The sequence below is a fragment of the Patella vulgata genome, chromosome 3 (assembly GCF_932274485.2).
Source record: "Patella vulgata chromosome 3, xgPatVulg1.2, whole genome shotgun sequence".
Lineage (NCBI taxonomy): Eukaryota > Metazoa > Mollusca > Gastropoda > Patellidae > Patella > Patella vulgata.
Window position 1 is genome coordinate 34,975,248 of NC_065881.2, and position 23,607 is coordinate 34,998,854.

A 23,607-nucleotide genomic window follows, 5' to 3' on the forward strand; every position below is an offset into this window, starting at 1 on the left:
TTTTCACGAAATTCGAACTCAGTCATCCTTAAGGTGTAACGGTGATATAATAATACCGTTTTTCAAATCGGATAAAAATTATGACCTCTATAGGGTCCACAAGCTAAAAACGCGATTTTTCGTACAATCAGGGGCTATTTTTCAGGAAGTTACGGTCCGATATGCGCGAATATCGAAAGGAACCGAGATCGTTGGGTTATAAACTTACATTTCAAGTTTCAACAAAATCGGATAAAAATTGTGACCTCTATAGGGTCCACAACCTTGATATACCATATTTTTACGCTATTTGACAACGAACGGCGACCATTTTGTCTGTCAATTTTGGACCGATTGTCACGAAATTCGAACTCAGTCATCCTTAAGGTGTAACGGTGATATAATAATACCGTTTTTCAAATCGGATAAAAATTATGACCTCTATAGGGTCCACAAGCTAAAAACGCGATTTTTCGTACAATCAGGGGCTATTTGTCAGGAAGTTACGGTCCGATATGCGCGAATATCGAAAGAAAACGAGATCTTTGGGTTATAAACTTACATTTCAAGTTTCAACAAAATCGGATAAAAATTGTGACCTCTATAGGGTCCACAACCTTGATATACCATATTTTTACGCTATTTGAGAACGAACGGCGGCCATTTTGTCTGTCAATTTTGGACTATAGGGGCCACAAGCTAAAAACGCGATTTTTCGTACAATCAGGGGCTATTTTTCAGGAAGTTACGGTCCGATATGCGCGAATATCGACAGGAACCGAGATCTTTGGGTTATAAACTTACATTTCAAGTTTCAACAAAATCGGATAAAAATTGTGACCTCTATAGGGTCCACAACCTTGATATACCATATTTTTACGCTATTTGAGAACGAACGGCGGCCATTTTGTCTGTCAATTTTGGACCGATTTTCACGAAATTCGAACTCGGCCATCCTTAAGGTGTAACGGTGATATAATAATACCGTTTTTCAAATCGAATAAAAATTATGACCTCTATAGGGGCCACAAGCTAAAAACGCGATTTTTCGTACAACCAGGGGCCATAATTCAGGAAGTTACGTCCGATATGGGCGAATATTGAAAGGATCCGAGATCTTTGGGTTATCAACTTACATTTTAAGTTTCAACAAAATCGGATAAAAATTGTGACCTCTATAGGGTCCACAAGCTAAAAATGTGATTTTTCGTACAAACAGGGGCCAAAGATCTTTTGGAGATAAACCTATATTTCAAGTTTCGTCAAAATTGGATAAGAATTGTGACCTGTAGAGTTTCCACAAACAAATTGTGGACGGACGTCCGGACGGACAGGGGCGACGACAATATACGTCCACATGAAAATGTTTATATCACCGTTACACATCAATGAAGGTTTTGTTCGAATTTCGTAAAAAATCTAACCGAAACTGCTGGACAAAATGCAGCTCCTTGTACGCATATAGTGTAAAAGTTTGTAATACCAAGGTTGTAGACACTCTAGAAAATATGGTATATCAAGGTTGTGGACCCTATAGAGGTCACAATTTTTATCCGATTTTGATCAAACTTGAGATGTATGTTTATAATCCAACGATAGTAGTTCCTTTTGATATTTGCTCATATCGGACCGCAACTTCCTGGATTATGGCGCCTGATTTTACGAACAATTACGTTTTTAGCACGTGGACCCTGTAGAGGTCACATTTTTATCCAATTTTAGAAAACGTGTTTAAATTTATCACTGTTACACTCTAATGACGGTTGGGTTCCAATTTCGTGAAAATCGGACCAAAACGGCCTGACAAATGGCGACTCCTTGTACGCAAATAGTGTAAAAGTATGCCATACCAAGGTTGTGGTCCCTCTAGAAGTCACAATTGTTATTCGATTTTGATGAAACTTAAAATATATGTGTATGTCTCAACGATCTTGGTTCTTTTCGCTTTTTGCGCATATCAGACTGTAACTTCCTGGATAACGGCCCCGAATTTACGAAAAATCGTGCTTTTTGTACACCCACATTGAAATGTGATTGTATATTGTCGTCAGTGTTTTTGGTCATCGGGCGAAGAAGCCTAATGATTTTCAACGATTTCTGATAATTACTGCCAGAGTAATGGCCCTTCATCACGTTTGAAAAATCTTGTGGATGTTCGTAGACCATAGTTATCATCTGATTGATTTTACATTTATACACCGTGTTTACGCCTATATATAATCGTTTCAATACACAGAGTTTAAGGTCTTGAGACGAACAAGAATATTGATTTTCAATGATTTTTGATAACTTGAACAGATAAACCCATGATATTAAGTGTTTTGTATAGTAAACGTTATCATGGGCCAAACAAATTCTAATGATTTTCTGATAATTACTTAAAGGGACAATGTCACTCTTGCTGGTTTGACAGCTTGTAGGATATTTCTTTTATATTGGCGACTCAAAGTCTATGGATGGATGGTTCATTTGGAAAAAAACACGTGGATTTGTAGGACTGTTATTAATGGACACACTTTACAACTCATTTATCAGGTCTGTTCTAATTATATAGAATTTGTAATCGTGACAGTCGCGACTATAGCTTTGGGACAAGATTGATTTTCAAACGCTAGAGAGCAACAGTACCGACAGCAACCGGAGACGACCGAAAACGAACAATACAATAATATCTAATTCACCGACACCCCCCCCCCCCCCCCCTGAAGACTGGAGGAGAATGTGACTACATGACACGATGGGCATCACAATTACATCTTCTATACTCAATCAAATGAAAAATTGAAATACGAATGTCACTGGTTCACTAGTTACTGTCCATAAAATGTAATCATAAAATTTGAACATTTTAAGTCTCTACACTACACTAGGTCTGGTAACTACAACTGTCTTCTATTGTCTGCTACTACCGCTGCCCTTCGTTTAGGGCGAACAGCTTGGTTGTTGGATCTTTCGATAGATTGATAAGTTTGGTTATTGGTTGAATTATCGTTGGAAGATGTAGTTGGGGATTCTGGTTGTTGCTCCTGGGTTAAATCAGTTTGACAGTCCGAGTTTGATAGTTCTACTGGGAACAAAAGTTGAAATGGCCGGTTGAGGGTTACTGGTTTTCTGGAATGTGTAGTTGTTCGAATGACTGCGCCTCGCATTACGTTATCTCGGCTTGGTAGCAGATTCACCACTCGACCTAGCTTCCATTGACCCCTAGGTAAGTTCCCATTAGACACTAACACAACATCCCCTGGCTTAACGGTTTGTTGTATCTCCTTCGTTGATATGTGATGCTCTTAGTTCCAGTAAGTATTCACGACTCCACCTATTCCAAAAATGTTGTAGTAGATTGGACAAATAAGCCAATCTCTTGGTCGTGCCTTCGTGGGTTAGTGTGAAATCTTCATTCATTGACATCTTGGTAGTGGAAATCTGGTAGATTCATAATACGATGACCAGTTATGAGGTGCATCAAAATCTTCACCTGATACACAAGTGAGTGCAGTTAGGTATAGCTACGACTTCACACAATACTGTTGTGAGCTCTTCGTATGTGAGCTGGGGCTTCCCAAGTACTCTCTAAAGGCATCTCTTTGTTGACTGGATTAAACGTTCAAAGATTTCCCCTCTATACGGAGCCTTCTCTAAGTTGAATGACCATTTCACATGCTTGGGGTTAAAATAACTTGATATATCTGGATTGCTGAATATGTTGTTTAATTCGATGAAAGTTTTGGCATTATCCGATAAAAAGTGGTGTGGTACTCCACGTCTTGAGGTACAAGGTTGGAAACATCTGTGGAAAGTTGATGTCGTTAAATCTGGAACAAGTTCTAGGTGCACTGTCCTAGTAACACAACACGGGTAAAAACTTACATTCCACTTCTACTCGTTGCCACTGGCAACCTTTGATAAAACTGTCCTGTTTATTTTCAATACATGCTTAAAAGTATCCGTGTATCAGAAATATACAGAAAGAGTACTGTTCATTTCTGATACATGGATACCATTATACTGTTTTAGATACCTATCAAGCAATAAGTAGCGGACGTTTAGTCCGACCCAGATCGCAATTGATAACGATGGCTCAATGCAATGCACAAGGATAATGTACATGAAACAACTAGTCAAAATCATAGTAACAAAACAAACCGAGGGGAACTACATGGCAGTTCAAAAACATATACAATGACATTAAATTAACATAACAACATATTACAAAAATCAATTATTATACATATCAATTGGCACCTATTTCATAATTTGGTTTGATTTATAATATGTAAAATATATAAATTGGAATATTGAATAATTATTTTAATTAATTGTGATGATAGAAGGCGCAGTTCTCTTGCTGGACATTTCACAGGCATTGAAAATAAGCAAGATAAAAAAAACGCCTAGAAAGTCATAAACTTTATTACAAATAAATTTCAATGGATGAACCATCCGCCGATGCATACTTTCACCAGGAATGACCCACGTTTCGCATTTCCTTTACACTATATTTAATAATATCGCAGTCCTCTACGCCATGGACAAGTTGTTTTGACGATGTGGTCTAAACAAACACGTGATTGTTTTACGCACGTGTAAATACTACTCAGGTCGTCTCCACTGCGAAATCATTCTACCATGAAATGTAACGTGAGACTCAGAAAGGGATAAATGAAAGAGCAGAAAGTATTTGTCACTTTTCGGTTGAAACGACTCGATAATAAATACTATTTTTCACATTTTGCTTCACAATACTCGATAGAAATGTGATGTAAGTAACTTATAAGCACCTTTCTTCGGTGTATCGGTGAATATCAGGACAGTTTTGATCGGGCGCCGCTTCGCCTCGGCTTGGACCCTCGACTGGGCCCATCGACCAAAACTGTCCTGATATTCACCGATACACCGAGGAAAGTGTGCTAATAACTATTACATATCCATGTCTTAGGTGATGAAGCTTGGTGATTGGTTTTGATGAATAAAGGCCCGGCGAAATCTAATCCGACATGAGTAAGTGATGGGACTGCTGAACTCGAAATTCTGGTAGTGGTGGTTGTACCATAGGCTTGAGGGGCTTTCAATCCAATCTGCGACGGATTTTACATTTTACATTGATTGACTATTGTACGAACGTATTGGCGTCCTGTAATCAGCCAATATATGGATCTTAACTCAGTTAAGGTTGACTTGACTCCCTCGTGGCACACTCGGATGTGGGCTTGTTGGACTATGGACTTGGTTAGTTGGTGATCCTAAGTAAAACTGGATGCTTAGTTGACTCTGGAATTTTGGCATTGGCTATTCTTCCCTGCCATCGAAAGAGTTGATCTTCATCCTGATAGATGCCAAACTGTTTCTTCCAGGGCTCGCAATTCTTATGAGTAGCTATTCCATTCTGTGATTTTCTTATCCAAATAATTTCTGATTTGGTGATCTCTGCTGTGGTTATCATGGCTGGTGGAGATTTGGTAGCTGACTTCAGATAATTGACAAATCTGAATACCCAGACAGTTACTCGGATGAGTTTGGTGAAGGAACTATACCTTGTTACATCAATAACGTTGGCAATGGATGGCGGAATTTGATTAGTTTTTACTAACGAGCTTGAGGTAGTTGAGAAGATTTCTCTTGGTTTTAGTTTCATTTCAGCTAGACATTCTGCTATGGGTTCGTCCAAACATACTGGACTAGGTTGAACTTGAGGCTGGCTTAACCATACAGGTAATTCCTTCCATAGGTTACTGCTATGGAGTTCAAACAACTACTCCTCTAGAGGGGGGGGGGGGTCTGCTGAATTTTCTTTGGCTGGGATGTGGTTCCATACTTTAATTGGCGTGAGAGTTCTGATTTCATTCACCCTATTTTACACAAATTGTTTCCACTCCTTTGTTTGGTGCAAAATCCAACAGAAGGCGACCCTGGAATCAGTGTAACAGGATATATGGTCGATGTTGATCTCAAATTCTAAGGCATTCTGAATACTAACTATCAGTCTGGATAATATGAGTGCTGAGAGCAGTTCTAATCTGGGTATTGTCAGAAAATATGGTCTCAGATTTCATTTGTATGCCGATGATACTCAATTATATATTTCATTTACACCCAATTGTTCATCTACTTTCAATTTATCAAAATATCAACTTGAAAACTGTATTAGTGAAATTAGAAAATGGATGTCAAAGAACTTTCTAAAATTGAATGATGATAAAACCGAATATTTGTTATTAGGCTCAAGGCATCAATTAAGTAAATTTGCACACGATAACCCCCCTGTTGTAATTGTGATATATTTTCATCTTATTCTGCTCGTAATATTGGTGCAATCTTTGATAGTTTTATGCTTATGGGAGCTCAAGTAAATAATATTTGTAAATTGTGCTATTTTAATATCAGAAATATAGGTAAAATACGTAAATGTGTAACTGTAGAGGCCACTAAGTCACTTGTTAATTCCCTGGTCACTTCTCGATTAGCTAACATTAATTCACTTTTTAGTTGGTTTACCTTTAAAGCTTACAGATAAATTACAAAAAGTACAGAATACTGCAGCTAGATGTATTACTTTAACTAAGAAATGTGACCACATATAACTCCTGTTTTATATAATTGTCCCCCGACTTTTGAAGAAATCAGGGGACTATTAAAATGGGTTCGTCCGTCTGTCCATCCGTCCGCCTGTCTGCCCGTCACACTTTTTGGGACACAATAACTCTTTCTAATTGAGCTAGAATGTTGACACTTGGTGTAGGTGTTTATTAGGTCAATACCTTGATGGAGTTGGAAGATGAGCATTTTCCGCTTAGGGTAAGCGGAGATAAGCAATTTGATTGGTTGATGCTTTGGGACACGATAACTTTAGTTCTAATTAAGTGAGAGTGATGAAACTTGATGTATAGTTTCATAACATCAATTTCTTGACTAAGTTCGATAATGAGCATTTTCTGCTCAGGGTAAGCAGAGCGATAAGCAATTTGATTGGCCAAGATTTTGGAACACAATAACTCTCCTTCTAATTGAACTAGAATGTTCAAACTTGGTGTAGGTGTTTATTGGGTCAATGCCTTGATGGATATCGAAGATGAGCATTTTCTGCGTATGGTAAGCAGAGATAAGCAATCTGATTGGTTGATGCTTTGGGACACGATAACTTTAGTTCTAATAAGTGAGAGTGAGGACACTTGGTGTATAGCTTTATTACATCAATACCTTGACTAAGTTCGATGATGAACATTTTCTGCTGAGGGTAAGCAGAGCGATAAGCAATTTGATTGGTCGAGACTTTGGAACACAATAACTCTCCTTCTAATTGAGGTAGAATGTTCAAACTTGGTGTAGGCATTCATTAGGTAAATCCCGTGATGGAGTTCGATTATGAACATTGTCTGCTTACGGTAGGCCGAGATAAGCAATCAGATTGATTGATGCTATAGGGGCATGATAACTTTGGTTATAATGAAGTGAGAGCGATGAAACTCTGAATATAGATTCATTATATCATTACCTTGACAAAGTACGATTGTGCGAATTTTCTGCATGGGATAAGGAGCGATAAGCAATTTGATTGGTCAAGACTTTGGAACATAAAAAGCTTTTAATTGAGGTAGAATGTTTAAACCTGATGTAGATGTTCATTAGGTGAATGTCTTGACTGAATTCAATGATTAACATTTCAACCTAAAGCTAAGCAGAGCTAATCAATTTCATTGGTCGATGCTTTGGGACAAGATAATCTTGATTCTATCTGATAGAGAGTGATGAAACTTAGTGTGTAGTTTGATTGCTCGAAACTTTTGAAAAAAATAAATGTTCGATTAATTGATGTGTCATCTATTTATTTTGGGATTTCGGCGGGGGACATCAACATCACTGTTGGCTTGTTTACACTGGTTACCTGTTAAATATCGAATTGATTTTAAGATTTTATTACTTAATTTTAAATGTTTAAATAATTTAGCTCCTGTTTACCTCTCAGATCTTTTAGAACTTTGTACACCTGACCTAACATTACGTACATCAGATAAACTACTTTTAAATCCCAAAACTTTTCAACTAGTCTCTTATGGCCAGCGCTCTTTTAGGTATCAAGCACCTGTTTTATGGAATAATCTACCATTTAGTTTAAGATGTTGTACATCTCTAAATTCTTTAAAAAAACAACTTAAAACACATTTATTTAATGAGGCTTTTAACTGACTCTGTATACAATCGTTAACAATTCCATAATCTTGTTGTTTATTTATGATTACATTGTCACTTTGTAAAGTGCCCCTGAACGTGTTATATGAAAGGGTGCACTATAAATATGCTGTAATAATAATAATAATAATATTGTAGTAGCATTGGATGCGACAAATCTGACGGAGACGGTTGTACTGATTTGGATTCTCGTGTAAACCACTGCTGCGTATGCCTGCATGGATGCATCACAAAATCCCATTAACGGGATGTCTGTGGGTTTTTCTTCTATAGCTTCTTCTAATATCTGGGAATGGTGATTATGGTGTTGGATGACATTGAATTGACAAGTTGATTCCACTGGGTTAATAAGCTTTTCTGGATTGGTTCATCTCAGTCTAAGGATGCCTTGCATAATTCTTAGAACAGTATCTTGAATTTGATGATAATGGTGAAATAAAACCTAACGGATCAAAGAATTTTGATGTAGCACTGACCACGTTACGCTTGGTAGGTTCCATGACTTAGGCTGGGTGAGCTATTTCTTGTAAGTTGAACATAAATTCATCTGTGGAATAGTTCCATTCAACACCAAGTATACGTTGTGTAGAAGATTGGTCACATGATCTGTGGTAGGTCCCCAAGGTGGTCTTGGCAAAGGTTATGCCATCTTCCTGTGATGAACATGTAGTTTTTTGTGGGTTGGCACCATTGGTTTCATTGTTGTCGATATGTAATTTGGTAGTGGGGTGATTGGTTCGAAACTTTCTCAAGTTAAATCCCCCTTGTGCTAGAATTGATTTTGACAGATTATACAATTCAAAGGCTTCATCTTCACTGGCTGTGCTAGCTGTAACGTCATCAGCATAAATGGCCCTCATAAAGGTTTTAACAAATTCCGGATTGGAATCCTCAAATTGCTCCATATGGTATTTGATGGTGGCGTTGAGGAGAATGGTGATGAACTGACTCCAAAAACAACTCTTGTAAAACGAAGCGTTGAGATTTCTGGGTCTTCTTTGTGAATGTTGTCATACCAGAGAAAGCGAACAACATCTCTATCTTCTTCAGGTAAGCTGATCACCAGAAAAGCCCTTTCAATGTCACCAGTTATGGCTAGTCGATGGGATCGAAACCTGAGGATTATGTCGAATATTTTCTGGGTTCAAGGAGGTTCCTGCTTAAAGGCAATCATTCAATGATGGGGTGAAGTTAGTTTTGGATGACGCATCATAAACGATTCGGATTTTGGTGGTGGAATGGTCTTGTCGAATAACTCGATGGTGTGTTAGGTGATGGATGAGTCCCAAGCAGTTGTCTTTAGTTGCATCGCTGACCACTTCTATGATAGCCTGGTTTAGTTGATCTCGGATGACTCTGTCATATTCTTCAAGTAAAGGTGGGTTAGATTTCAATCTCTGGAAACAACTCTTGAGCTTTCTGAAACACATTTGGTAATTATCAGACAAGGTTGGGTGTGGTTTCTTCCAAGGGAGTTTGACTTCATATCTTCCATCTTTGAAGTTTATGGTTTGAGTGAGTTTTTCATAAATGGAGGTCTGTTTAACACCAATAGCTTCTAAATCCCAGAATTGCTTTAGCTGTTCCTCTAGTCCTATGTGGAGAGCAGTCACGAATATGAGATCTTCATTTTGTTCTTCCTCAGTGGTGTAGGTTGGTCCAGACAAGATCCACTCTAAAGACGTCTCCACTGCTGTGGGGCCTGGCTCCCTGGATACCACTCGTTCAGTGACAAAATCCCAGTAGTGGTCTGCACCCACGAGTATATGAATGGCACCACCGGGTTCGGGCTCTGGATAATCTGCTAAGGTTAACGAACTCAAATAACTGTGTGTAGATTTGATTTGGTTTACATCATAATATTTAGGGGGTTGACAGATTAATGGCTAGCACTGGTTGGAGGTGCCCGCCTTTGGTTTGGACTACAATTTCTACGACATCTATTTCCTAAGTGATTTCTTCATCAGACCCAAAAATCTTGATGCTAATGGATTTCCTGTCAATAGCGGATAGGTTCAAGTCTCTTTGTAATATTTGGGTTATGGAAGTCCGCTGGCTTCCAGTATCAAATGGCATTCGACAAGTCATGGTGGGTTTATTCTTGCAATGTGGATTTGCCACCAAAGCTCTAGCTGTTTGTGATAGGATGTGGTTGTGGCTCTTGGATTGATTCTGATCGGCTAACATACTTGTAGTGGCTTTAAATCCATTTCCTGGAATTACATTTCTGATGGATTCCTATGGAACTGGTTCTTCATTGGATCCATTTGTATTGGAACAAATGCTAATGTGGTGACGTTGATTACATTTGGGGCATACTCTTCGAGAGGGACAGTTACGACTAAAATGATCGCGACGCAAACAGATAAAACATCTCCCTTTCTTTGTCCGCAAATCCCTTCTGGCTTGAATATTAGTAATATTCTTACAGGAGTTGGATGCATGTTGTCCATGACAGTAAGTACAAGTTGGTAGGGATTGGTTGGTTGTAAATAGGGCTGCAGACGTAGAATAGTTATTATACAGGGGTATGCGCATGTTTGTGGACTGGCGCGGTCTTGCAAGGGTAGCTGAGCTTGTGTAATCTTGAGTTCTCTCCCTTGCTGACAATTCATGTTCGATGAGTTTAATCAAATGGTCCAGATTCCAACCCTCTTCAGATATTTCCCGGCTAATAATTAGTCGCAATTCACGTGATGGTTACCAAATCGTCTCTGCAAAATAGAAACTGCTTCAGAATAATTAAGAGAAGTCAAGGCTAATCCGGAAACGGCTACAGCTGCTGGTCCCTCCAAACAGGCATTTTTAAATAAGTAGTTAAACTTATCGATATCTGAAAGATTGTCATTATGATGGATGGCTGTGCTAAATGAATCCCAGAACGTCTGCCACGTGGATGGATCTCCTCGAAACTTTTCCAAGTCTAGTTTGGGTAAACTTATGTGGATTGATAGGCTAAGGTATGAGACTGATGCACGTGTGAGGTTGACTGGTGCCAAGTTTACGGCAATTGGGTTAGCACTAACAGATGGTGAGTTGGCAGTTGATTGGGGTTGTATCAACTGGATTATGGGTGGGTGAAGTAGATTGGTTACTTGAATTAGGTGACTGTGGATCGATTCCAATAACTGGTTCTGTAACAAGATTGGCCTGGTCTTGCTGGCTGTCTGTGGTAATGGGTGTTGGGCTCGGCAACTTCAAAAATTCGAGCATGGTCTGTAGTCCAATTCCTTCAGTCCCTCTGACTGTTCTATCTCATGTTTTATTTCTGCCTCATCTATAAAATTCAAAACTTGATCGCCGAAATTCATATATGTCTGTAATTTACTGTCTAAGGCTTGTTTGGTTTGGGATAAATTAATGACATGTTCGGAAATCTCATCTGCTTTCGACAAGGATTGACAGATCAACAATAACCCTGTCTTGTTTTAAAATCCTTATTTGTGCGGGCGTGATACAAGTTTGTTTGGGTCGTTCAGCAGTCAAAAGTAGAGAATAAAATTACGAAGTTAAGTAGATTTCTTTGGATTGTTCCATGAGTTACATTAGAATCGATCCGTCTGGATGTAGGATATTTCCTTTATATTGGCGACTCAAAGTCTATGGATGGATGGTTCATTTGGAAAACAACAGGTGGATTTTTAGGACTGTATTTAATGGATTACATTTTACAACTCATTTATCAAGTCTTTTCTAATTATATAGAATTTGTAATCGTGACATTCGCGACTATAGCTTTGGACAAGATTGATTTTCAAACGCTAGAGCGCAACAGTACCGGCAGCAACCGGAGACGACCGAAAACGAACAATACTAAATACAATAATATTTAATTCACCGACACAGCCCCAGAAGATAAAAACTAGCCCTATTCTAAGTACTAGATGTGTTAGTGTCCTACCTGTTGTGTAAATTATCCATTAAATCCTACCTTACTTGTCCAGAGGGTTCGAAAATATTTTTAAATCCAAGTCACATTTGAAAAGCTTTACGTTAGGCTTTTCAAATCATTTGAGAGCCATTTCTATCAAGGGAGGTAATAAGCTCCAAATTTGATTGACTTCCTGTTCTAAGAATAGCTTTCCATAATGTCACCACCGGGATATCCCCCGCGTGTGGTTAATGGCATTCTATAGACAGTCCTTCCGCGGATAATCTGCTTGTATTGTTTACAGATATATAGGCTAGCCTATAACACGCCGGTGTGAATACTTGTCTACGATATCACCTATGGTGGAAGTGGACTAAAAACTTCAGGAACGAACGAACGGTGTCAGTATCATCATTCGACATTGATTGACAAGTGTTGATTTTTTCCGTCGATTGACAAGTCGGAAGTAATATTTAAGTCACGCGTGTAATTATTAGTAGATCATTATGTCTATTGATTCTGCTAAGAAGCGCAAACAAGCGGGATATCGGAGAGATGGTCGTTAACAAATGTGAATTTGGTAACAGAGCAGATTAGGTGGGAAGAATTGAAGGACTAATTGATATAAGTTGACTGAACATAGAAAGCCGTGAAGAATGGGCAACCAGACAAAGCTGTTATTATATATAATAATACAGGTAAATTGCAACAAAAAAAATATGTTATCAATAAAAACTAAATTCAACCTATTCTTATAAGCTTATTATTTGCCATGGGAAAACATCATTTTTAAAAAAAAACAAAACATTAATTGTTTATGTTTATAAAAGACGCAAAATATTGTTTCTATTCTTTCGCAATTCAAGGGCAGATCTAGTGGGGAACGCACCAGATTCTTGTTTCATATGACTGGAAATAGGGAGGCCACCTGCATGGTCTTCGTGCTCGCAAAGTCCGAATTAGTTGCCTGTGTCCACCCTTTATCCATGGTCTCTGAATCCGCCTTTGTAATTTTTAATTTTCCATTTTTATTTTTTATTGTTGACTGGGCTTTTGCACCAATGAAAGGAGCCAAGCATTATGGCTTCATGTTATCCTTGCTGTATATTATGGTGAAGACCCCTGGGCCCAGATGCCAGTCAAATCTATAAACCTTAGCCTCGGCAGATCACAGCACATTCGCACACAAACCCCGTGAAATTATACCTTGGACGCTACCCTGCAAAAGGCAATGTGTCTTTATTTATGGAAACAAAATCGAATAGGCGTACGTATTATTGATCTCACATCTCATACCCATACAGGTCTAAGCATACTATGTGGCTTCTCTGGCACATTCTAAGGAAACGATATCACCCTAGGTGGAAACGGGCATTAAACCTAAAGCCAAATCATGAAGGAAAAGACCACTGGGTGGGGCTGACCTCTGAAAGATTGCTGGGACCATTGCCACAACCAAGCCTGAACCAACTTCAGAAATAGCCGACAAGAAAGAGAACACGATTTTAATGTAAGATTTATTCATTTTCATAATAGTCTTCTTGGAATGAATTAAAACCAGTATACTGTCCGTATCTTCAGGACAGAACAGGAGGGTATTAGACTATTAGGACTCTATTCCCTGTAGTATCAAGGCGTCACATCACAAACTGCCTGTAATTCATGTGTCGTCTCTGCGATTATACTTTCGATGGCCTACACTACATAAAGATCTGGCCGGTTGTAATGGAAGGTCGCGTCAGAAGTCATACGAGCGGCGTTTGACTCTATGACGTCAGATATTTGATTAACCAATCAGCGTTGATGTTTCTTGTGGGTTACCCACACTTCCGTGAAATTCACGCCAAAAACTTCCCGTAACACTTCACATCATTCAGAACGTCGGTTATATATAACAACTTTTCCTGATCCTAGTGTAGTAAAGACAAGTAAAACGAAATTTTGAACTATGAAAAACGAAACGAAATAGGACCCCTGGGCCCAGATGCCAGTCAAATCTATAAACCTTAGCCTCGGCAGATCACAGCACATTCGCACACAAACCCCGTGAAATTATACCTTGGACGCTACCCTGCAATGTGTCTTTATTTATGGAAACAAAATCGAATAGGCGTACGTATTATTGATCTCACATCTCCTACCCATACTGGTCTAAGCCTACTATGTGGCTTCTCTGGCACATTCTAAGGAAACGCTTGTCTGTGATATCACCCTAGGTGGAAACGGGCATTAAACCTAAAGCCAAATCATGAAGGAAAAGACCACTGGGTGGGGCTGACCTCTGAAAGATTGCTGGGACCATTGCCACAACCAAGCCTGAACCAACTTCAGAAATAGCCGACAAGAAAGAGAACACGATGTTAATGTAAGATTTGTTCATTTTCATAATAGTCTTTGAATGAATTAAAACCAGTATACTGTCCGTATCTTCAGGACAGAACAGGAGGGTATTAGACTATTAGGACTCTGTTCCCTGTAGTATCAAGGCGTCACATCACAAACTGCCTGTATGCCATGTGTCGTCTCTGTGATTATACTTTCGATGGCCTACACTACATAAAGATCTGGCCGGTTGTAATGGAAGGTCGCCTCAGAGGTCATACGAGCGGCGTTTGACTCTATGACGTCAGATATTTGATTAACCAATCAGCGTTGATGTTTCTTGTGGGTTACCCACACTTCCGTGAAATTCACGCCAAAAACTTCCCGTAACACTTCACATCATTCAGAACGTCGGTTATATATAACAACTTTTCCAGATCCTAGTGTAGTAAAGACAAGTAAAACGAAATTTTGAACTATGAAAAACGAAACGAAATAGGATCTGTGTTTTAATCAGATTGCATTGGCAAGATCCAGAACTCCCGGCTCTAAACCATACTCTTTAAACTCCTGAAAAAATTAAATTAAACATACTTTATGTAAGAGCTAAATCTGCCTATTGCAGGTCTTACTTTAGGCCTGAAATGTTATCTAGATTATTAATTAGACATTAGTTAACTTATCCAGACCATAATCAACCCTCGATGTCATCGCTAGTCTGCGATATTTGCCGGATTGAAATCCAATCTGCTGCTCAACACTGATTAAATCAAAAAATGGATAATCAAGATTATGTTTTTATCGTACCGACTTTATTTATGATGATCGAGGCTAGGCCTAAAATTCAATCGCTAAATTATCGGTTCAGAGTGGATCAATTTGACTGAAATTTTCAGAAATTTCCCTTTACATTATCTAGTTTTTAACAATTACAGTGAGAATTGGCAGCTCTTTATCTAATGTCCCATAATGAATCTTTAACTATTTGGTAAATCTGTTTTTAGTAAACCGGGTAATTTGAAAAGGAGTGAAATGAAGGCCTTTTAACTACTGCTGTTCGACTACCTACGCCTATGACATTAGTGTTCCAACTTCCTTGATGAAATCTTTCGAAGAATATTATGACAAAAAAAATCAATTACTGGTTGTAAAGAAATACAATTCTCTGGTCTGTTACCACAACATATATATAGGCATAACTCCACATCTGTCACAGGAATTGGATTTGGTGATTGGCTTGACTGTTGATTCACAACTTCTTCCAAAATATCAAACAAAATTAAAGGCATTATTTCAGCAAAAGACAACGAATGTCTCCTTCGTCCATCTACTTCTAGCTCATTTCCCATTTTCTGAAATTTGAAAATTGTGTTAGCAATTTGTAAATAGTTATCCCGCAGCTCATAATATACTGTTTGAATATTTTATATAATTATCAGATATGACCATACATATTTTTGTATTTCTTTGTAAATATATCAGCTTATTTTTTTATAAATTAATTATTTAAAAATAGCTGCTCCTCTTGAGCTAATATTTTTTGTTTTTTTTATATAATTACAAGAAAGTGTGTAAAAAATAATCCATCGTGAGTTTCAAATTTTGTTATGTAAATATTTCAATAATTATTAAAAATGTGTTCTTTGTAAACATTCTTCTATTTTTGTTTTTTTATGTGTAAATATATTACGACTATTAAAAAGAAAGTTTATTCTTACTCTGTGCGTTCCTTTCTGAGTCTTTCAACTCACTCCCTTGTTGTGTCAGTTTTCCCATTTTCCCTTTTGCCATGTGGGGGTGGATAGAGGGGTGATTTCATGACATGTTACATGTAATTGCAACTTCCGCCTATATCTTATAGTCCTTGATCCTGTCTTCATTAGCCCAGTATAGGAGCAGAACAGTAGGACGTTAAACCCCATTTCATTTCATTTTTTTAATAGTCCTTGATGTAGATAGTGCTGTTGATTTTGAAGGTTGTGTTGCATTAGTAATTTCTGGCATAGTTTGTAAAGTAGGTGGTGGGGATTGCCAATACCGGGTAATGAATCTAATGATTCCACCTGGCATGTCCGACACAAAAACGGTAGATCCGTTCGAGTTTTAACTGATCTCAAATAGACTGCTTTCGCGGCAATACCAGAAAACAACCGGAAAACACCGGAAAACAACCGGAAAACACCGGAAAACAACCGGAAAACAACCGGAAAACACCATTTTATACTGAATACCGGAAAACACCGGAAAACACCCTAAATACCGGAAAACACCCTAAATACCGGAAAACACCCTAAATACCGGAAAACACCCTAAATAGGTAACCCGGAGCCTGGTCCTCTGTGTGCGGTTTTGGACCAAGCGAGCGCCGATGAAGGAAGGTCAAGGTCATTACGATGTTCGTTTTACAAATAGCCCCCCACCCCAAAAAAAAAATTTCTGAATTTTTTTTCTCCCAAATTTTTTTGAACAAAAAAAAATTTTTGTCACAAAAAAATGGAAATTTTCCGAGAAATTGGTTTTACAAAAAAACATTCCGTAGAAAATAATTTTACAGAGAAATATACTGGAAAAAAATTTGAATTTTTTTTTGAGAGAAATTTAGGAGAAGAAATTGTTAAAAAAAAATCTGAAAAGAAATTTTTCTTTGACCGTAGGCGATCGCTCGCTTGTATGTTAATGAACTTATTTCATCAGCGCTCACCTGGTCCAAAACCACACACGAGGACCAAACTCCGGGTTACCAAATAGCTACCGGAAAACTTAGAGTAAACTGTGCCCGAGATTTTTTTTAGAGAGCGCGTCGCGCCGCGCCGCTCCGGGAGGGATCTTCGTCAGGGTGGGACGGGGATGGAATTGTCCAGTCACGTGACGAACATAGATCTTCCGTTCCTCAACCCATATTATTTCCACAGTCATTGTCATTAATCACAAATTACGGGATGATATACGAAAATGCAGGTTTACTTTGAAATAGTTCAAATGATACTTTTCCATCTACAATCTTCAGATCAAAGGATTCAAGTTCTTATACAGTGCAGCATAATTTGTGCAACAGAAGACATCTCGAATATCGATTGTCGGAAAAAACATTTTCTCGGGGACATTTTTTTCCGAATACGCATTCGGTGTAAGTCTTCAGCCACCAGGATGTGGTTAACATAGAAATGTTTTATTACGATAGTAGTACATAAAACAAATTGGTTGCCTGAGGTTCTAGGGGGGGGGGGGGCTCATCGGCTAGAGTCCTCTATTTCACAAACAACAACTGCTTCCTTGAAAATTTATCGATCAACCCTTTTCACAGACGTCCAGCTTACCACTTCCCGTCAATGCAGTAAGATAGAATATGTAGTTTTCTCATGGACAATTGGGCGATAGTTGGGGCTTTCTCAAGAAAACTGGTCAACAAGTTGGGGAAAAAAGCTCGAAAAGTAATCCAGAAAAAAAATCCTGTGTGTGGACCTCGGGATATGATGAAATATGTTGAATATTATTATGGTTCAAGTGATTATATTTGACCCTGGAATGAAAGTAAGCTCAGAAACAAGTAGATTTTTAGCCCTTCCAACGAGGTGGATAGCTCTTGGAAAGGATAGACACTTTTCAGATTACAGCCTGTCCGAGAATTGCGTAGCATCCATTTCGTTTGGTGATTAGGACACATAGCGGTTAAACCTGGAACTTCAACTCGAACTATCCAGAGATTTATTAACTCGCTTTTGATGATACTTGCTGTTTTATGATGCGATTTTTTGTTACTCAGGGAGGAGTTGGCCTAGTCGTGCCTTCCACTAATTCGTACCACCCTGATGCCAGCGTTACTGGTAAGAATCAGGAGACCGGCGCAACCGGCATAAAATGGGGCCCTCCGAGGGCAGTGTTTAATCTACTGATATACTGAAACACTGAAATCTACTGAAAGTTACTGAAAACTAAAATTAAAATACAAAATAACATATGGTCAATGATGGAGGTAGATTGATTGCGTCTTTTAAAACTTCAAAACATAATAGGCATCAACAAAATTTTGGAGAAAAAAAAATCGGAATTTTTTTATTTTATTTTTTTTTGGGGGGGGGGGGGTGGCTATTTGTAAAACGAACATCGTAATGACCTTGACCTTCCTTCATCGGCGCTCACTTGGTCCAAAACCGCACACAGAGGACCAGGCTCCGGGTTACCTATTTAGAGGGTTTTCCGGTATTTAGGATGTTTTCCGGTATTTAGTGTTTTTCCGGTGTTTTCCGGTATTCAGTATAAAATGGTGTTTTCCGGTTGTTTTCCGGTATATAGTATGGCCCCTGCTTTCGAAATACCTGTAAAACCAAAATGCAAGTAAATATGTAAGGTTTTCCAGAATTCATATAAAATTCTAGCCAATATGTCTAATTTAAATTAATAATTACACACAAGAAATTGTTCTAATCCGTCCCAACTGCAGAAATAAATCTTATGAATGATTTATTTAGCTTGAGTTGATATTACTGACTGAGGGTGAAATTTCAAATAATCAGTTCTAAGATCAATCAATAATTTTAAAAAAATGCAGCTTGGTGAAGCCTAGCTGCGAGAACATAGCTAAAAACTTTGAGATATACTGGTGTGTTTCTTTTTAGCTACGATTGGACGCCTTTAGTTCCAAGTGGCAAACTCAGTTTCTTTATTAATGCACGTAGGGGATATTTGATTTTGGGGGCATAATACTAAAATATGCAAATGAATACGAAAAAAGTCACTATAGAACCTAACAGAAGAAACATTTCCAGTTACATGTGACGCCCAAACGCACCAATAGCTACCGCATGGAATGCAGGTGATGCTTGGGATCATCATGGGGGTCCAACCCAAGATTTGCACGACTCTGACTTTGAATGTTACAGTCATTGTGGCATTGAATTCCAGGGTGGAAACATCAGTTTAATTGTTTTAGTGACCAGAAAACAAATTTTGATATGCGTCGGCTTACCCAAAATGAAAGGTTACGTGCCCTTGGCATGCTACAGATCGGCACAACACAGGCGGTTGTGGCGCGGACGATGAATGTTTCTCAGTCTGTCATAAGCAGGCTATGGTCCAGATACCGTGATACACAATCTGTACAGGACAGACCACGCTCAGGTCGACCAAGGGCGACAACTCAAGCCCAGGATCGATTTATCCGTACCTTGGCCTTGAGAAATCGTGTCATCACAGCAAATCAGATCAGCGCTCGTCTTCAAACAGACACTGGTGTGAGAGTGAGTGGCCAGAAGATTCTAATCGACTGCATAGGGGTCACCTTCGCGCCCGACGTCCTCGCGTGATCCCTTGTTTGAGAGATCATCACATTGAGGCAAGACGTCGTTGGTGTAGGGATCGTCAACACTGGGATAATCGACGCTGGAGCAATGTGATGTTTTCAGATGAGTCAAGGTTCACTGTTGATTTTTTGGACAGACGTAGGAGGGTGTGGCGTCGTCGAAACGAGCGCTTCCAAGACGTTAACGTCATCAGACATGATCGATTTGGGGGTGGTTCTGTTATGGTGTGGGGAGGCATCACTGTTGCTGGAAGAAAGGCTTTACATGTTGTTGCAGGGCGTGTTACAGGCCAGTACTACCGGGACAACATCTTGGCAGTCCATGTTGTGCCGTTCGCACGACGTCATGGCCGCCGTTTCATCTTCCAGGATGACAACGCAAGATGTCACAGGGCCAGCATCGTTACAGGTTACCTCCAACAACAGAACATCACCACATTACCTTGGCCAGCACTGAGTCCCGACCTCTCCCCCATCGAGCATGTCTGGGACATGCTTGGACAGAGGTTACGTCAACGTCAACAACGTCCTGCCAATGTCCAAGAACTTGCTGCTGCGTTGCAACAGGAATGGGACAATCTGGACCAAAATGACCTTAGACGTCTCATTATGAGTATGCCACGTCGGATCAATGCTTGTTTGGCAAACAGAGGAGGATTTACCCGTTACTGACTTGGTTGTGATGCTGTGGTAACTTTGCTGTTTGACCCCGGGTATCATTTTACCCTTATAATGGTCAGTCTGTGCCTTACTTAGTCTAACGATCATTTGGAATAAATCGATGAATGTGAACTTCATTTCATTTTGTCATTTGTTTCTTCGTCAGTTTCATTAGGTGACTTTAATAACACTTAAAAATCAAATATCCCCTACTTTTTTTGAATAGTATATTATGACCAATTAAACTTACAGAGGCCAATGTAGTGGCACAACTATCGCCGAACTCCAAATATTCGCGTTTAAATTAATGAAGCGTTGTTTTTATCCGACATACACCGTCATACATCTCCCGTTTAAAAATGGCTATCTTAGTAACGGCTTAACGCCTCGATTTTAAATACGATGATTTATACCCGTTTCAGGTAGGATTATATGCTTAATTGTAGTTGGATGTGGCAGAAATATTATAAATAACAATCGTCATTTTGATGGAAAGTATTGTCAATTTTGCTTACTGAACCCGATACGTTTCGCGCGTTGGGCTTTTTGCTACGTGGAACTATATAGGACCATCTCTTATCTCGAAACACGGAGGGTTGAGAGATGAGGTTTGTTATCTAGGTGAAGCCATGCCAAGATTAGGCCTGATCAAAGCTAATAGTGAAGACAATCATCTAATTTTAAAGATAATCAGACAATTTGATCCATCAATTAGGTAACCAGGCAAAACCAGTGATAATCAGTTTACTTGAGGCGAAGTATTAGTACATGCAGTACCGATATACGATATGATTAACATTTTTTTTTTTTTTTTTTTTTTTAAATAAACAATATTTTTATTCAGGATGTCTGAATGGGATTGGGAAACAGGCTTAGTCTATGTAAAACCCCTCTCCCTAGATAATATACATACATATTATTAAAACAAAGGAGCAAAATGGGTGTATATACACAGATAAAATGACAAACACATACATATATAAGTGTAATACATATAATGAGATGGATGGGAATGTACAATATATACTATAGGTTACATGGTAAGTAAATTTAAAATTAATGTAAATTAAACAACTAGTAAGCAAGATTAAAATCTGTTTGACAATCTGGAGTTTCCGCTGACCGTTATAGTAAAAATATGGAATTTTTATATCTCATTTGGAGAATATGTTAAGAGTTCTTGAGTTTCTTACAGAGGGTGTGTGGGGGGGGGGGGGGGGCTGAGTTTATTCCACTCTCTTATACTGGATGGTATAAATGATTTAGAAAAAAATTCAGTACGTCATCGAATTTCTTTTATTTTATCGGCGATCAACAATGACAACGGGTATCGAAATTCAAATCATTCACTGCGCAATTTGTCCCTGATTTTGAAGTGAAGCTTTGAGAGTATAAGTAAATAATATAAACTTACCGGAAAGAATGGAATCATCGTTTGAAATGAATCGTAGCAGATTATGCTTTCTAAAAGTTAAACTGTCAGTCATATCTATCATATCATATATCGAGAAGCGAGCTGTCAATAGTAAGGTGACATCTTACGCATGCGCGACATTGGGATTCCCCGTTTCCTGTTTGTAGACAGATTTACCAGTCTCATTGATAGTGAAATTGTGAAAACGCTCAAGGCCTAGTTCAATTTTTCCAATTTTTTTAATTAAGTGTGTTAAGATGAAATTTATATCATCAATTAATTGGAATATTGTAAAATAGTTCATTTTGTTGACCCGAATGGAGATTGGGACATTTTATGTAGTTATAGCAAGGGTGAAATTGTCCCTTCAATGAGTTGTTACTCTTAATTAGATTTTAGTGTATTATAAATGTTTCATTACCGACAAAAGTAAAAATTTGCGACAACTCTTGTTGACTGCTGGGATGATTTAGCTGCTGTGGGCGTATGTTTAGTTGTCTGGCCACCTATCTTTAGTTTGTGGATTCTATAGAGGTCACAATTTGTCATACGATTTTAAAAACCGTTTAAATATATCACTATTCTACCATAATGAAGGGGGAAATCGAAAAAACTGCCCGACAAAATGGCCGCTCTTTGTACGCAAATTGTGTAAAAGTATGTAATACGAAGGTTATGGACCCTTGTTTTTTAGCTTGTTCTCTATTCATCTCTTGCAAAATGTGAGCGTATCTGGCATGGCAGCCGCTGGTCTTACCAGTAATCATAAACAAACCGTGAAGGTTAAGAAGAAAAACAACAATCAGTGAAAAATCACAACAGAACAATAAATCATGTGACATATCACGAAAAAGAGGATTTAACTGCGTACATCTACAATTCTACACAAATACCACATACATGGATTATGACCTGGGTAGAGTACTACTACCAATCAGCTGATCAAATGGTACATTTTTTTCATATTCAACTTATATTAACATCAAGCGGTTTCAAGTTGAAGTCTATTTAACATGTTAATGTGGACCAAGGCCTATATAAACAAATATGTGTTAGTGCAACATACAGTTCAATATACCCCCCCCCCCCCAAAAAAAAAACCCCAAACACTTCTCATTCACTTTGACATATTCTATCATTTGTACTGTTTGTGTATTGTTCGACGTGTGTTTAATTGTTGCAGCTCCGCTCCGAATGGATTGGACTTAAGCTGTGAACTGTGGATTTAAAGTATAATTAAATATATTGTTTAATCTAAAGAATAAATAAACCAATAAAAGGGTTTCAAGAATATTGTTAGATTTAGATGATTTTTGAATGATTTGTATTACTATTCAAAAAAAGTAGGGGATATTTGATTTTTAAGTGTTATTAAAGTCACCTAATGAAACAGACGAAGAAACAAATGACAAAATGAAATGAAGTTCACATTCATCGATTTATTCCAAATGATCGTTAGACTAAGTAAGGCACAGACTGACCATTATAAGGGTAAAATGATACCCGGGGTCAAACAGCAAAGTTACCACAGCATCACAACCAAGTCAGTAACGGGTAAATCCTCCTCTGTTTGCCAAACAAGCATTGATCCGACGTGGCATACTCCTAATGAGACGTCTAAGGTCATTTTGGTCCAGATTGTCCCATTCCTGTTGCAGCGCAGCAGCAAGTTCTTGGACATTGGCAGGACGTTGTTGACGTTGACGTAACCTCTGTCCAAGCATGTCCCAGACATGCTCGATGGGGGAGAGGTCGGGACTCAGTGCTGGCCAAGGTAATGTGGTGATGTTCTGTTGTTGGAGGTAACCTGTAACGATCCTGGCCCTGTGACATCTTGCGTTGTCATCCTGGAAGATGAAACGGCGGCCATGACGTCGT

General features: G+C 38.6%; 1 protein-coding gene and 1 long non-coding RNA gene across 4 annotated transcripts in view; both read left to right on the top strand.

Moving 5' to 3' along the window:
- The window catches only part of LOC126816717 (uncharacterized), a 119,217-nt gene that overhangs the window by 11,117 nt on the left and 84,493 nt on the right, over nt 1-23,607 (top strand). The window lies entirely within an intron of this gene.
- On the top strand, nt 8,607-15,945 carry LOC130012168 (uncharacterized). The gene is made up of 3 exons (XR_008787537.1): nt 8,607-13,544; nt 14,251-14,399; nt 15,361-15,945. It is a non-coding gene; the product is annotated as an uncharacterized LOC130012168 (long non-coding RNA).